General features: G+C 32.6%; 1 pseudogene; it reads right to left on the bottom strand.

Moving 5' to 3' along the window:
• Positions 1 to 2002: 2002 nt before the first annotated feature.
• Positions 2003 to 14676, bottom strand: part of LOC118006213 — a 35140-nt pseudogene continuing 22466 nt past the window's right edge.

Genomic DNA, 14676 nt, shown 5'->3' on the forward strand with positions numbered 1-14676 from the left:
CATCTAAAGATCCTAGATTGCAGATAAGCCTTCAAGAACTGAAGGGTGTCTTGTCACCCTAATGGAGCCTAGTTTACTTTGAGCATTGGAGTTTCTCGTTTATAAATTCAACCTATAAGACTTCTTTAGCCCCCAAAATACACATTGTTGAGTGGAAACATGGTAATCACTAATGATTTAATTTGTTTAGTATTGAGGATACAAAATAGCAGCACTTCTAAGAAATAATTTACTTACCTATCTCTGGAGATAGAGAAAAAAAGGATCATCTAGAAGCAATTAGCTTAGAATTGAGAGAGACTGAGAGAGAAAGGAAAAGAAGGGGAAGATAAGCAGTAAGTGTAGAATAAAGAAGGAAGAAAAGCAAGAAGAAAATTGAAAGACAGACAAATCTCAAAGAAAAATATACTTGTATAAAAATTATTCAATTGTTATTTTAGTGAACTTTAAAAACCACCATGAGCATTTTTTATTTTTATTTTATAGGATTTTAATACAAATTACTCCTTGTCATTTATTATTGTTTATCATGCTGGTAGAGTTTGTGATTAAATATAATTCTTGATATAATTAAACACAATTTTAATGTTAAATCCATATATTAAATTGTCTTCCAAGTCTATATAAATAGGTTTATTTAACTTCTTCAGGAATAATCATTTAAAATGTGTGTATTTGGGTTAATTTCTCTACATAGAATGATATACAAGATTAAATTACTGATAGTTACAATATTTAATCACCAAAGTGGTTTTGTAGTTTGCTAGAATCATTAAAAACCAGGTAGATTTGTACCTGTTATATACTAAATTTAATAGGTCAATTAAGATATTATTTGATGTGTATATTAGCAAACAGAAATGAGTGTAATGTAAATGAACCTAAAAATGCTATTTATGAATAAGATAAAATTAGCAATGAAGGATTTACATATAAAATATTTTTATATCTCATTTCTAAACATGGAGTTTAATTTTTAATAATTTTTTTGATTTAAATCAGTGTATAAGAATAGACATAACATAAATGCTTTCATTAGCCCATCACATTTATTATTTTGTGTTCTATAAGTTAGCTCTTCGTGCATAACAGTTATTCGACCCCAAACTTTTTGCCCCAAATCTAATGTCTTAAAACAACTACCATTTAGTTTATGAGTTTGTGGCTTGTCAATTTGTCTGGATTTGGCTGAGAATTTTTTCTGGTGTTTTGGAACTAAGCTCAATCTGTGTTGGTGCTCTGTTGTCTGTCAATAACATAACCATCTGCCAACAGGGCATCAGATTGATGAAACAGGCTTACCCAGGCTTAATGACATAATGGTAGAAAGGTCTAAAATGTAACAAGAGAAATGCCTTTCAAAGCCCTGCTTGCCTTATGTTTTCCACTTTTCCTTTGTCCATGGTATTTCCCATGGCCAACCTCAGGGTTAGTATTACCAAAGGGCAAGAGTATAAAGAAAGGAACGACTTATGGCCATATTTGCATTTTACCATACGTGCTCTGTCTTACCTGAAAGTCCTCTCATGTCCCCACTGCCCTTAATTTGAACAAAAATGTGTTCCTCTAGGAGGGCATCTAAGTCTGCTTTCCAAAATTTTACTCAGATTCTGACAAACAACGACATCAATCTTATGTCATACTTAACCTCTCCAGATAGTCATGTGTAATGCTAAATGCAGAAGGGACATACAATTTACCATATTTATTATACAGTATTTCAAACTGATAAAAGTTACTGAGAATATTTTATTTATTTATTTATTTATTTATTTATTTATTTATTTATTTTCATTTAAGACAGGCAATATTTTATTCAAACCCATCAGGGAAATGGACAGCTTGGGTCTGTAACAAAGTGGTATGTTTTAAAGCATAAGTTAGTAATTACATATGAGAGAATACACTGCTACATACAAATTAACTGATCAGAGCACAATTTTCGATGTTTAAAACAGAATATGCTTCCTTGTAAAAGCAGCACCTTTGTGACATTTTTTAATTAGCATTCCTCTCCTTCTTCACCCTCTCCTTCAACAAAATCCACCCCAGCCTCCTCATATTCCTTCTCAAGGGCAGCCATGTCCTCACGGGCCTCAGAAAACTCCCTTCCTCCATGCCCCACCCACATACCAGTGAACAAAGTCACACTTGGCATACATCAGGTCAAACTTGTGGTCCAGGCAAGCCCAGACCTCCGCAAAGGCAACACTGTTGCTCAGCATGCACACAACTCACTCTACTTTGGCCAGGGCTCCACCAGATGCCACAGTGGGAGGTGGGTAATTAATGCCAGTTTTGAAGCCTGTGGGGCACCAGTCCACAAACTGTATGGTATGCTTGGTCTTGATGGTGGCCATGGTAGCACTGACATCTTTGGGAACCACATCGCCATGGTACAACAAGCAGCAAGCCCCGTATTTACCATGGTGAGGGTCACATTTCACCATCTGGTTGGCTTGCTCTAAGCATGCATTGGTGATCTCTGCTACAGAAAGCTGTTCATGATAGACTTTCTCAGCAGAGAAGACAGGAACCCATGTGGCCAGAGGGAAGTGGATATGGGGATAGGTTACCAGGTTAGTCTGGAATTCTGTCAGATCAACATTCAGGGCTCCATCAAATCTGAGTGAAGCAGTGATGGAGGACATAATTTTATCTATCTATCTATCTATCTATCTATCTATCTATCTATCTATCTATCATCTATCTATCTATCTATCTATCTATCTATCTATCTATCTATATAAATTTAACATATAATAAATTTAGCATTTTGAATCACTGGACAGTAGTAATATACAGTACTTTATATTTAACCCATTGCCTAACAATTTAAACAATTTCACTAAAGTTCATATAACAGTAATTTACTTAGAGAGCAAAGCCAAAAAAAAATATTAAAAAGAAGAATAGTGTCTTAGGGAAGTTTTTTTGGTATGAAGGCAAAAACTGTCAGATTACAAACTCTCACTAGAGAATGGTTTCCATTAAAAAAAAAAAACTACATGTCAAATTTACATGATTATTTTTCATACATGTTAAAAAGAAAATAATGTTCATAGCCAACAAATCAGTAATAAAAAGATAGCAGAATAGTGTATGTACAAAGATATTAAAAGGTAATTTATAGCAGAAGAAAAAAAATGGTAAATAAACATGGGTAAAGAAGTGAAATGTGATGAAAAATAGAGACATTAAAATGATAGCATTCATTTTATACTAGTGTTTGAGTATCATTTTAGAAAATATTTAAAAATATATTGTTAAATATCAATAATGAGGAGAAAACACACTGTGACAGACTTGATGAGATTTCTAATTGTTAACATATGCCTTAAGGGGAATTTGGCAATATCTACTTTTTTTAAAGATTTTATTTATTTGAGAGAGAGAGAGAGCACAGAGGGAGAGGGAGAAGCAGACTTCCCACTGAGCAGAGAGCCTGCTGAGCAGAGAGCCCGATGCGGGGCTTGATCCCCGGACCCTGAGATCATGACCTGAGGCAAAGGCAGGTGCCCCAGTAATATCTGTTTATTTATGGAATACACATAAACTTTGTAATTTCATGATTAAAATGTATCCTGTGTAAGTGTATGTATAAGTATTTCTCGAGATTCCACAGATTAATGTAGATCATACTCTGAATGAACAATTAATATCATAATTTATAATAATAAATTCTAATAGTCTAATTGATTTAATTAATCATATTTTCACATATTGGAATACTACGTAGTAGGAGTATTTTTTGTAAAATCACATGCCCTTGCAGGTATGTGTATATAATAGGAAATATTGTAGAAGCATACCATGAACATGATTGAAAACTTATTTTGGGAGCAGTTCTTTTGCTGGGGAATTTCACTTTATATTATACTTTTTATGCTTTAAATATTTGTAAAATTTTTAAAGTTTTATTTTATGGTAATTGTGTTTTATACTTTATGTTAATGAGAATATGGAAAGCATTTATGATGCTGTGTTTACTGACTATAGAGAGATGGCCATTATATTTCTACCAGAGGTTAATAAAATATATATATAGTGTATAGTATAAAACAATTACTTTAACCTTACACATTTCCCTAATTCTGTAGATCACTAAAGCAGATACTTCCAAATATAGAAGTGTCTACTTCTGAAAATAGCAATTTAACCTGATTCCATTCATATATAGTATCCCCTTCTTCCCTCTTCCTATTCAATTCCTTTTGAGCCCAGGTGAATTCTCAGAATCTTTATGCAAATCTAACTCCATTTATTACCAGATCTTTTATCTAAAATTACCAGATGTTCCTTTGGAAGCCATCACTTACACATTTACTCAATTGCCCATAGTACCAGGACCACTATTATGTAATGAATACTTGCCTAATATTTGCTTAAAACAATTTTTATTTTTTAGTGACTTAATCAGTACTTTCTTGTAAGCCCTACTGATGGTTATCCAACTAAGCATTAAAAATACAATATAGTTGGTTAATGCACAAGAATTATTGGAGAAAAATGATCAAATTTCAGGGTTAGGAATTTAGATAAAGTATCAAAATCATATCTGTACTTTATCAATTACTAATTAATAAGTAAGCCATGAAAATACAAGTCACATTCTATCAGAGTAATTCACAGGAATGTGAATATATATACATAATATTATTAGATTAAAAATCATTTGTAGAAAAGGGCAAAACTAAATTTACATAGTGATTTTCATCATAAAACTTTCCCTTTGAGTCCTGTCATCAACTAGGATAAAAATATATTGTTAAAAAAATTTATAAGCCAAAGGCTTAGGGTTCATGTAGTTTTAATTTCTGTCTCCATTTATTTCTGAATTACCTTCCTTTTTCTTCTCCTAATTCTCTTCTCTCTTATATCTATTTTCTATGGCCTCTTAACTATTATAAATGAAGAGAAGGAGATTCAAACAGTTATGTGCCTTATCCAAGGTCACAGACTTCAATATGTGCCAGAAATAAAGTGTAAATTCAAGCATGGTTAACTATAAAATTAGCAATTTATCTGATATTCAGGAAAGACTGATTATGGACAATGTTCATCTACTTATTAGAGAAATAATTAGGCTACCAGAGAAATATTAAGGCTATTTTTTCATACAAAACTTTTATATTTACTGTTTGTTTGAAATACTTGGAATACAGCAGTGGCCACACAGAGCCAAAAATACATATATTTCATATGTTTTTAGTTCTCATATTTAGGAAAGATTTTGTCACATTTTGTTTAACATATTAGAACCACTGTTGTTAAATCTCTCAAATAGGAATCTATAAAAAAAAAAAAATGTTATAGTACCTGGAGGTTCTAAGATACTTGCTAGTAACACTTTGTAAATCATTAGTTATTCATTAGATAATTTTAAAGTGCTTTTCCTTTTATTCCTGCAAAACCCATTTACAATTCCATTTTATAAAAATAAAGTCTTATAACTATTAAATCACTTTACTCTTGTAACAGATTTAAAGGGTAGTCAGTGGAAGAATGATTTTCTAATAAAATTAAGATTCAATGCTCTTAAGTTTCCATTTTTAGTATCTGTTGGTGCTGTCACTAAAATACCAGTCATTGGATGTCCCCATCAGCTTTTGTACATCCCTGCTACTACTGTTAGCCAACCAGAACTTAAAAGAGTACCCAAGACAAAGGAAAGAAACACATAAAACGTCTGCATCTCTCAAACTATGATTCTTTATTTCATAGTTTCTGTGGTCATAATTTTTTTAAAATTTCTGTAATGATCTAGGGGCAATAGTGTAGGTAGATGTATTTTGAACTTCTTGCACAACCTGTGGTCTTTTTTCCTAATTTTGGTTTGTTGATTTATATGGTTGGTTTATGCAGCATGCTATTAGTAAACAAACAAACAAAATCATAGTTGTGTGAAGGGCTGAGAAGATGAAAATAGAGAAAAATTGCCTTATATTTTTAGGTATTTGAAAATATTTCCTGGGAGTGATTCTCTTTTTAGTCAAGCAGGAAAGATCTTTCTCACTCCACAGTATTTTTTACCATAAGATATTGTATGACTATGAGTCATTTCTCTAATATCTATTTTACTAAAAATCAAATGCATAAGCAAACCTTAAAGGAAGATGCATTATTGTAAGTCTAAAAATAACAATAATAAAACAAAAATAGAACATTTCTAGGGTGTTTAAAATACCAGAAGAAAAGTGATATACCTGTCTAGTTAACTTAATTCTACTCCATATCTTTAGTTAGCATTTTCAAACTATTTCTAGTTTTATGTTTTGCACCTGCATGTAAATCACACTGTTATTCACCTGGACAGCTTCTTTTGGATGGCTTCCCAGATTGAAGCCATTTATGCACAAAATGTGTTTTTTTGGCAGGAGAAGTTCTAAGTGAAGTAAATAGTCTAGATTGGTCGGTACATAAAACCTACAATATACAGTTAGAAGGGAAGAGTTGGTACTGTAATTGTCCAGAAAGCAGTGCTTGGCATTGCAGAATGAACTATTTTTATTGGATCTCTCTATACTAAGAAGAAGACAACACTGTAGTTTTCATTTGGTAAATGGAATAAATCCAACACTTGTAATTTTCCATTCACTTGGAGATTCTTGCTGCCATTAGAATGATACTCCAAATTGATTTGTATTACTGCAGCTGAACCTTGCCAAGCTTTAGAAAAAAAAAAAAAAAAGGTGCTTACTGACTTAGCTTTGCATTTATATATTATGAATATGCTGAAGCTTCTGTTTATGCAGGATAAGTGAGAAAGATTGTACAAATGATTAAGCTACTAATAAAGAGTTTTCACATGTTACATATTATAGTTAAGAGTAAAGACTTCAAACTGCATGCATTGAAATTCTTGCCCAAAAGGTAGAATTGTGTGTTCAAGAGCAGCTTATATGATCTCAGTAGAATTCAGGTTCATCCTTTATAACAAGCAAAAATATAGGACATGTCCAATACGGTATGTATGAGGGGAAAATGAGATAATAAATGGAAAGACCTAATAAATTATCAACAATGTGTGCTGCTGATTGTAGTAGTTGCATGTTAAAATTAATATTGTTAAATATTTTTCTATTCACATAAATCTTTTGAAGTTATCTTTATAATTATTTTATATATTTTATTTTATTGTATAGATAAAGAAACTACAATTCAGGAACACTTAGTGACCCTTCACTTGTCAAGTAGAAGAAGCAGACCCCAAACTACAAGTTCCTTTTTCTCTAATATGATTTAGCATAAGGGTAAACATTCAACATTTCATCCCTGCCCATTTTTTTTCCCCAAAAAAACCCCACACATTCTTTTAGGATCATGCCATTCCTTAGTTTATCACAGTGAGCATCAGTTATCATTCTTTAGTCTTACAGTAGAACTGAACTTTTTTATGTGTCCTGTATTTTGTTGATATGTTGTACAGGTTTCATGCCATATATTACCATACGCTTAATCTTAAATATGATGTTATCTAATCACATCTTTTCCATGAAGTAAACATTTATATATTTTATTTATATAAAATTTATTTTAATAACCAAAAAACTTGTGACTATTTGAACTTGTTAGAGTAATAGATAAAGGTGAGAAACACTGGACAGAGGACAGATTTAACTTACTGAGACATTGATAGTTTGTGATACTGAAAAGAAAGGAGCCTCTCATACAGTAAAACATAAATAATGGCAATAATAAAATTGGCTTTTTCCTACCAAACATATTTATTACTTTTATCATAAAAAGCAAGTTAATAAGCCTTATGAAATTGGAAACATGTCATCAGCAGAAAACTTATTTGAATCTATTAATATGAAAGGAATTTTTCTAAAACCTATTTGTACCCACTGAAAATTTTGCTCACTAAAAATGAGCTTATTTTCAATATTTTCCAGGATTCAGTATATATTATTAAGTTGCCAAACTTAATTTAATCTACTCATTTACTTATTCAATACATATTTAAGTACATGCTTTGTATATGACAAAATAAACATAGCTGTGACCAAAAGGAGCTTACAGTTTACTTGAGAAGATATCTATTGTGATGGTTATTGCTGTGTGTGTTAATATGACTGGACTAAAGGATGCCCAGATAGCTGGTAAACAAAATAATTCTGGGCATTTTTGTGAGGGTGTTTCTAGAAGAGATTAGCATTTGAATCAGTAGACGGACGGAGTAAAGATTTCCTTCACCAGTGCCTGTGGGCATCATCCAATTCATTTAGAGCTTGAGTAGAATGAAAAGGTAGAGGAAGGGTGAATGTTCTCCTTCTGCTTTTGCTTAGTATTTAATGAAAAGTGCTAATCTGGAAATGCAAGAGGTTCATCAAATTCCAAGTAGGATAAATTCAAAGACACCCTGAATTAATCACATTATACTCAAACTGTTGAGAGATTAAGAGACATTCTTGAAAATAAGAGGAAGATGACTGACTCTTCAGGTTCAAAAGATACTCAGTAAAATTAAGAGCTGATTTATCAGAAATAAGGAAGGCCAAATGTGATAGATGACATATTAAAATAACTGAAGGATACAGACTACCTGTGATGAATTTTATATCCAGCAAAATTATATGTCAAAAATTAAAGAGACTTTAAGTGATTCCTAGATACACTATTGAACAATACAATAAACCTCTTAGACCTAACAGGTGTCTATGGAACACTCTACCCAACAATGCAGAATACACATTTTTTTACAAATGCATATAAAACATTCTCTAGGCCATAGTTTAGGCCATGAGACAAGCCTTGGTAAATTAAAAAAAAAAAAAGTGAAAACATACCAAATATATTTTCCAAACATAGCATAATTAAATTAGAAATAAAAGCAGAAGGTAAGTTGGGAAATTCACAAATGTATGGAAATTAAAAAACAAGTTCCTAAATAAAGAGTGTTTCAAGGAAGAGACCACAAGGTATTCAGAAAAATAGTACTTTTTTTAGATGAATAAGAACAAAAATGTGACACGCCAATAGTTATGTGATACAACCTAAGCAATATTTTAAAGGGAAATTTGCAGAGATAAATACCTAAATTTAAAAAGATATAAATTCCACAATGTAACCAAAAACCTTAAGAAAGCTTAAGACTAAGATGACCAAATTAAACCCAACAGAAGAAAATAATAAAGATTATTAGATCACAAATAGGTAGAATAGATCATAGACAATTATTACATAATATCAATGAAACGAAAAGTTTCCTGTTTGAAAATATCAACAAATATGACAAACCTTTAACAAGAATGTCAAAAAAAAAGTGAACAATATCAGAAATGAAAGCAGATCATCACAACTAAATTGATAGAAATAGAATTGTAGAAAAATACTATAAAAACAGTATACAGACAAATTAACTAACTACGCATTAATGTACTACCAACCCTGATCCAGCCCTTTGTAAAAGGATCATACAACATGACCAAGTGGGATTTTATCTCAGCACTGCAAAGTTGGTCTAACATAGGAAAATCATTTAATGCAATACACGATAGTAGAGAATAAAGGAAAAAAATCATGATTATCTTAATAGATGCAGAAAAGCACATGATAAAATCCAACATGTTTTCATGATAAAAACACTAACCAAACTGGGCATAGAAGGCAATTTTCTCAACCAAAAAATCTGCTTCTCTGAATAAGCCACAACTAACATCACACATAATGGTGAAAGACTGAATGCTTCCCCAATAAGATGAGAAACAAGACCAAGATGTCTATTCTTGCCACTTATACTTAACATTATACTAGAGGTTTTATTCCGGGCCATTAGACCAGAAAAAGAGATGATAGTTATACCAATTGGAAATGAAGAAATAAAACTGTCTCCATAGATAACATGATCTAGTATATTGAAAATTTGAAGGAATTCACTAAAAACAAAACAAAATTTGAAGGAATTCACTAAAAACAAAAAAAAAAACCCAAAAAACAAAAAGCAACAAATAAACAAAAACCCTACTAGAATTAACATACAAGTTTAGGGAGGTAAAAAAAAAATCAAGATCAATGTACAAAAATCAACAATCCTTTTTTTTTTTTTAAGATTTTATTTATTTATTTGAGACAGAGAGAATGAGAGACAGAGAGCATGAGAAGGAGGAGGGTCAGAGGGAGAAGCAGACTCCCCGCCGAGCAGGGAGCCCGATGTGGGACTCGATCCCGGGACTCCAGGATCATGACCTGAGCCGAAGGCAGCCGCTTAACCAGCTGAGCCACCCAGGCGCCCCAAAATCAACAATCCTTGACATTTCTTGGTTTGTAGATGCATACCCAATCTCTGCCTCCCATCTTCACACGGCCTTCCTCCCTGTGTCTCCATGTTCTCTCATCTTATTTCAAGGACACATCTTTGGAGTTAGGGCCCACCCTAATATGGTATGATTTCAACTTAATTGCCCTGCAAGACCCTATTTCAAATAAGGTCACATTCACAGGTACTAGGGGTTAGAACTTGAACATATTTTTTGAGAGACACAATTCCACTCACTAAGAAGCTAAATACTTTAAATTAGTTACCTAATTTAGTTGCACCAAAAGCAATAAAATTTCTAAGAATAAACTAAACCAGGAGTTGAAAGACTGGTACTCTCAGAACTATAAAATTCTGTTGAAAGAAATTGAAGAGGACACAAAGAAATGGAAAAACATCCCATGCTCATGGATTGGAAGACAAATATGGTTAAAATGTCTATACTATTCAAAGTAAGCTACACATTTAATGCAATCCCTATCAAAATACCACCAGCATTGTTGACAGAGCTAGAACAAACATCCCGAAAATTTGTATGGAACCACAAAACACCCTGAATAGCCAAAGTAATCTTGAAAAAAAAAAAAAAGAAAAAGAAAAAAGCAGAGCTGGAGGCATCACAATTCTGGACTTCAAATTATATTAAAAGCTGTAGTGATCAAGACAGTATGGTACTGGCACAGAAACAGACAGATAGATCAATGGAACAGAATAGAAAACCTAGAAATGGACTCACAACTCTATGGTCAATGAATCTTTGACAAAGCAGGAAAGAATATCCAATGGATAAAAGACAGTCTCTTCAATAATGGTGTTAGGAAAACTGGACAGTCACATGCGAAAGAATGAAACTGGACCACTTTCTTACATCATAGACGAAAATAAACTCAAAATGGATTAAACACCTAAATGAGAGACACAAACCACCAAAATCCTAGAGGAGAACACAGGCCGTAACCTCTTTGACAGTGGCCATAACAACTTCTTACTAAATACATCTCTCAGGCAAGGGAAACAAAAGGAAAAATAAGCTATTGTGACTTTGTCAACCTAAAAAGCCCTGCCCAGTGGAGGAAACAATCAGCAAAACTAAAAGGCAACCTTCAGAATGGGAGAATGTATTTGCAAATGATGTATCTGATGAAAAGTTAGTATCCAGAATATATAAAGAAATTATCAAACTCAAAACCCAAAAAACAAATAATCCAGTTAAAAAATGGGCAAAAGACATGAATAGACATTTTGCCAAAGAAGACATCTAGATGGCTAACAGACATATGAAGAGGTGCTCCACATCACTCATTATCAGGGAAATACAAATCAAAACTACAATGAGATATCACCTCACACCTGTCAGAATGGATAAAATTTAACACAGCAAACAGCAGATATTGACAAGGATGTGGAGAAAGGGGAACCCTCTTGCACTGTTGGTGGGAATGCAAACTGGTGCAGCTGCTCTGAAAAATATATGGAGGTTCCTCAAAAAGTTAAAAATAGAATTACCCTATAATCCAGCATTTGTACTACTTGGTATTTACCCAAAGAATACAAAAATACAGATTCAAGGGGATACATGTACCCTGATGTTTATAGCAGCATTATTGGCAATAGCCACATTATGGAAAGAGCCCAAATATCCATCAGCTGATGAATGGGTAAAGAAGTGGTGTATATGTACAATGGAAAATTACTCAGCCATCAAAAAGATTGAAATCTTGCCATTTGCAAGGACATGGATGGAGCTAGAGTATATTGTGCTAGGTGAAATAAGTCAGTCAGAGAGACAAATACCCTATGATTTCACTCATATGTGAAATTTAAGAAACAAAACAGATGAACATAGGGGAGAAAAAGAGAGGTATTCCAGAAAACAGACTCTTAACTAACTATAGAGAACACACTGAGAATTACTGGAGAGGAGGTTAGAGGGGTATAGGTTAAATGGGCAACGGGTATTAAGGAGGGCACTTGATGTAATGAGCCCTGGGTTTTGTATGTAAGTGATGAATCACTAGATTCTGCACCTGAAACTAAATTGCACTGTTTGTTAACTAACTGGAATTTAAATAAAAACTTGAGAAAAAAAAAATCCATATATTGTAGGATTCCATTTACATGAAGTATCCTGAAGAGGCAAATTTGCTGACATGTGTAGATCAGTCGTTACCAGTGGCTGCAGGTAGTGGGGACTGGAGAGTAAGTGATAATGGGCAAAGGTTTCTTTTTGTGTTGATGAAAACTTTTTAAATGAGATGTTGTTGGTGGTCGAGCATTGTGAATATAGTAAAAACTATTGAATTGTACATTTTAAAATGTGAATTTTTGAAATATGAATTATTGCTCACATACCTTTCTCAACCTTTGGTTTGCCAATGCACTTTATTAATGAATGTTTGATGAATCAGAATTCTTCCTATTAATAGAGTTCAGTTTAGTGTTTTTCATCATTGTGATTATTTTACTGTTTTGTGTACTGTTTAAAAAATTGTTACCTATAGCATGATCAAATAGAAATACTCCTATGTTTTCTTCTAGAAGCTTTACAGATTCAGATTTTTTATTTAGGTCTGTGACCCATTTTGAATTAATTTTATTTGAGACACAATGTAGAGTCAAGATTCAACATTTTTATAGACATCTAAATGTTTATTAATAAGATCATTTTCCACCTATAATACCATGTTTGTTACAAATCCAGTGATATATGTGTGTGGATCTATTTGAACAATTTTTTTCTATTCTATTCTTGTATTTGTTCATTCTCATGTCAATATCACAGTGTATCTTACATTTAACTTTATAGTATTTCCTTAAATAGTATTATAAGTTCTCCAATTCTTCTATTTTCATTCAAGATGATCTCATCTAATGTTTATCACTTACAAGTTCTTGCCATTTCAAAAAAAGTTATGATTCATATGCTTAAATTCACATTGCTTAGAATCTATAGGTTAACTTGGAGAAACTTACATCTTAAAAATTTTGAGCTATCTCATTTTGTCTTCACAAAAGTCCAGAAAATTCCTAGCTTCATAAAATCACTAGGCAAGTCTTTCTTATTTTCTGAGTTTTTCTCTTTTTATTTGATGTGCGTTTTGTTTTATTTTTTTTAATTTTTTATTGTTATGTTAACCACCATACATTACATCATTAGTTTTTGATGCAGTGTTCCACAATTCATTGTTTGTATATAACACCCAGTGCTCCATGCAGAACGTGCCCTCTTTAATACCCATCACCAGGCTAACCCATCCTCCCACCTCCCTCTCCTCTAGAACCCTCAATTTGTTTTTCAGAGTCCATCGTCTCTCATGGTTCATCTACCCCTCTGATTTCCCCCCCTTCATTCTTCCCCTCCTGCTATCTTCTTCTTTTTTTTTTTTCTTAACATATATTGCATTATTTGTTTCAGAGGTACAGATCTGAGATTCAACAGTCTTGCACAATTCATAGCGCTTACCAGAGCACATACCCTCCCCAGTGTCTATCACCCAGTCACCCCATCCCTCCCACCCCACCCCCCACTCCAGCAACCCTCAGTTTGTTTCCTGAGATTAAGAATTCCTCATATTGGTGAGGTCATATGATACGTGTCTTTCTCTATTTGACTTATTTTGCTCAGCATAATACCCTCCAGTTCCATCCATGTCGTTGCAAATGGCAAGATCTCATTCCTTTTGATGGTTGCATAATATTCCATTGTGTGTGTGTATATATATACCACATCTTCTTTATCCGTTCATCTGTCGATGTTTTAATCTGGTCTGGTACTTTTTATCTTTTATTTCACATTTAGACCATTTACATAAGAAGTTATTATTTTGACTGGGTTTAAGTCTCCCACTTGGTTATTTATCTGATTTGTTATTCCATAGTTTTGATTTAGAGCAGTTTTGGAATTCCTTTTTAACTCCTTAATGGCTTCTTAGCTAGCTTCTTTATTTTAATTTTTAATGGTTACTTAAGGGTTTACCATATGCATCTTTAACTTACAATAGCCAGCTTTAAATATTAAGCACTCCATGTATGCTACTGCACCACCTAGGCTTTCTAGTACTATCTTAAATATATGTAGTGAAATTGACCATCCTTGGCTTGCTCTTAACCTCAGTAAGAAGTAATTTAATATTTCAGTATTGAATATTATATTTAATGTAGATTATTTTTGTGTATATTCTTCATCAGAAAATGTCTCTTTAATTCCCAGTTTGAGTAATTTTTTAAACCCAGGATAAGTGTTGAATTTTATCAAATGATTTCCTGCATCAGAATAAATGATTATTTTTTCCTTTGTACTGTCATTTTAGTAAATTATATTCAGTGATTTCTAAGTGTCAAATTAGCTTACAGTTCATGAATAAACTTTAGTTATGATGTAGTATCCTTTTTAAATATTGCTGGATTTTATTTGC

Source organism: Mirounga leonina, unplaced genomic scaffold (genome assembly GCF_011800145.1).
Source record: "Mirounga leonina isolate KUSES-001 unplaced genomic scaffold, KU_Mleo_1.0 Mir_95, whole genome shotgun sequence".
Lineage (NCBI taxonomy): Eukaryota > Metazoa > Chordata > Mammalia > Carnivora > Phocidae > Mirounga > Mirounga leonina.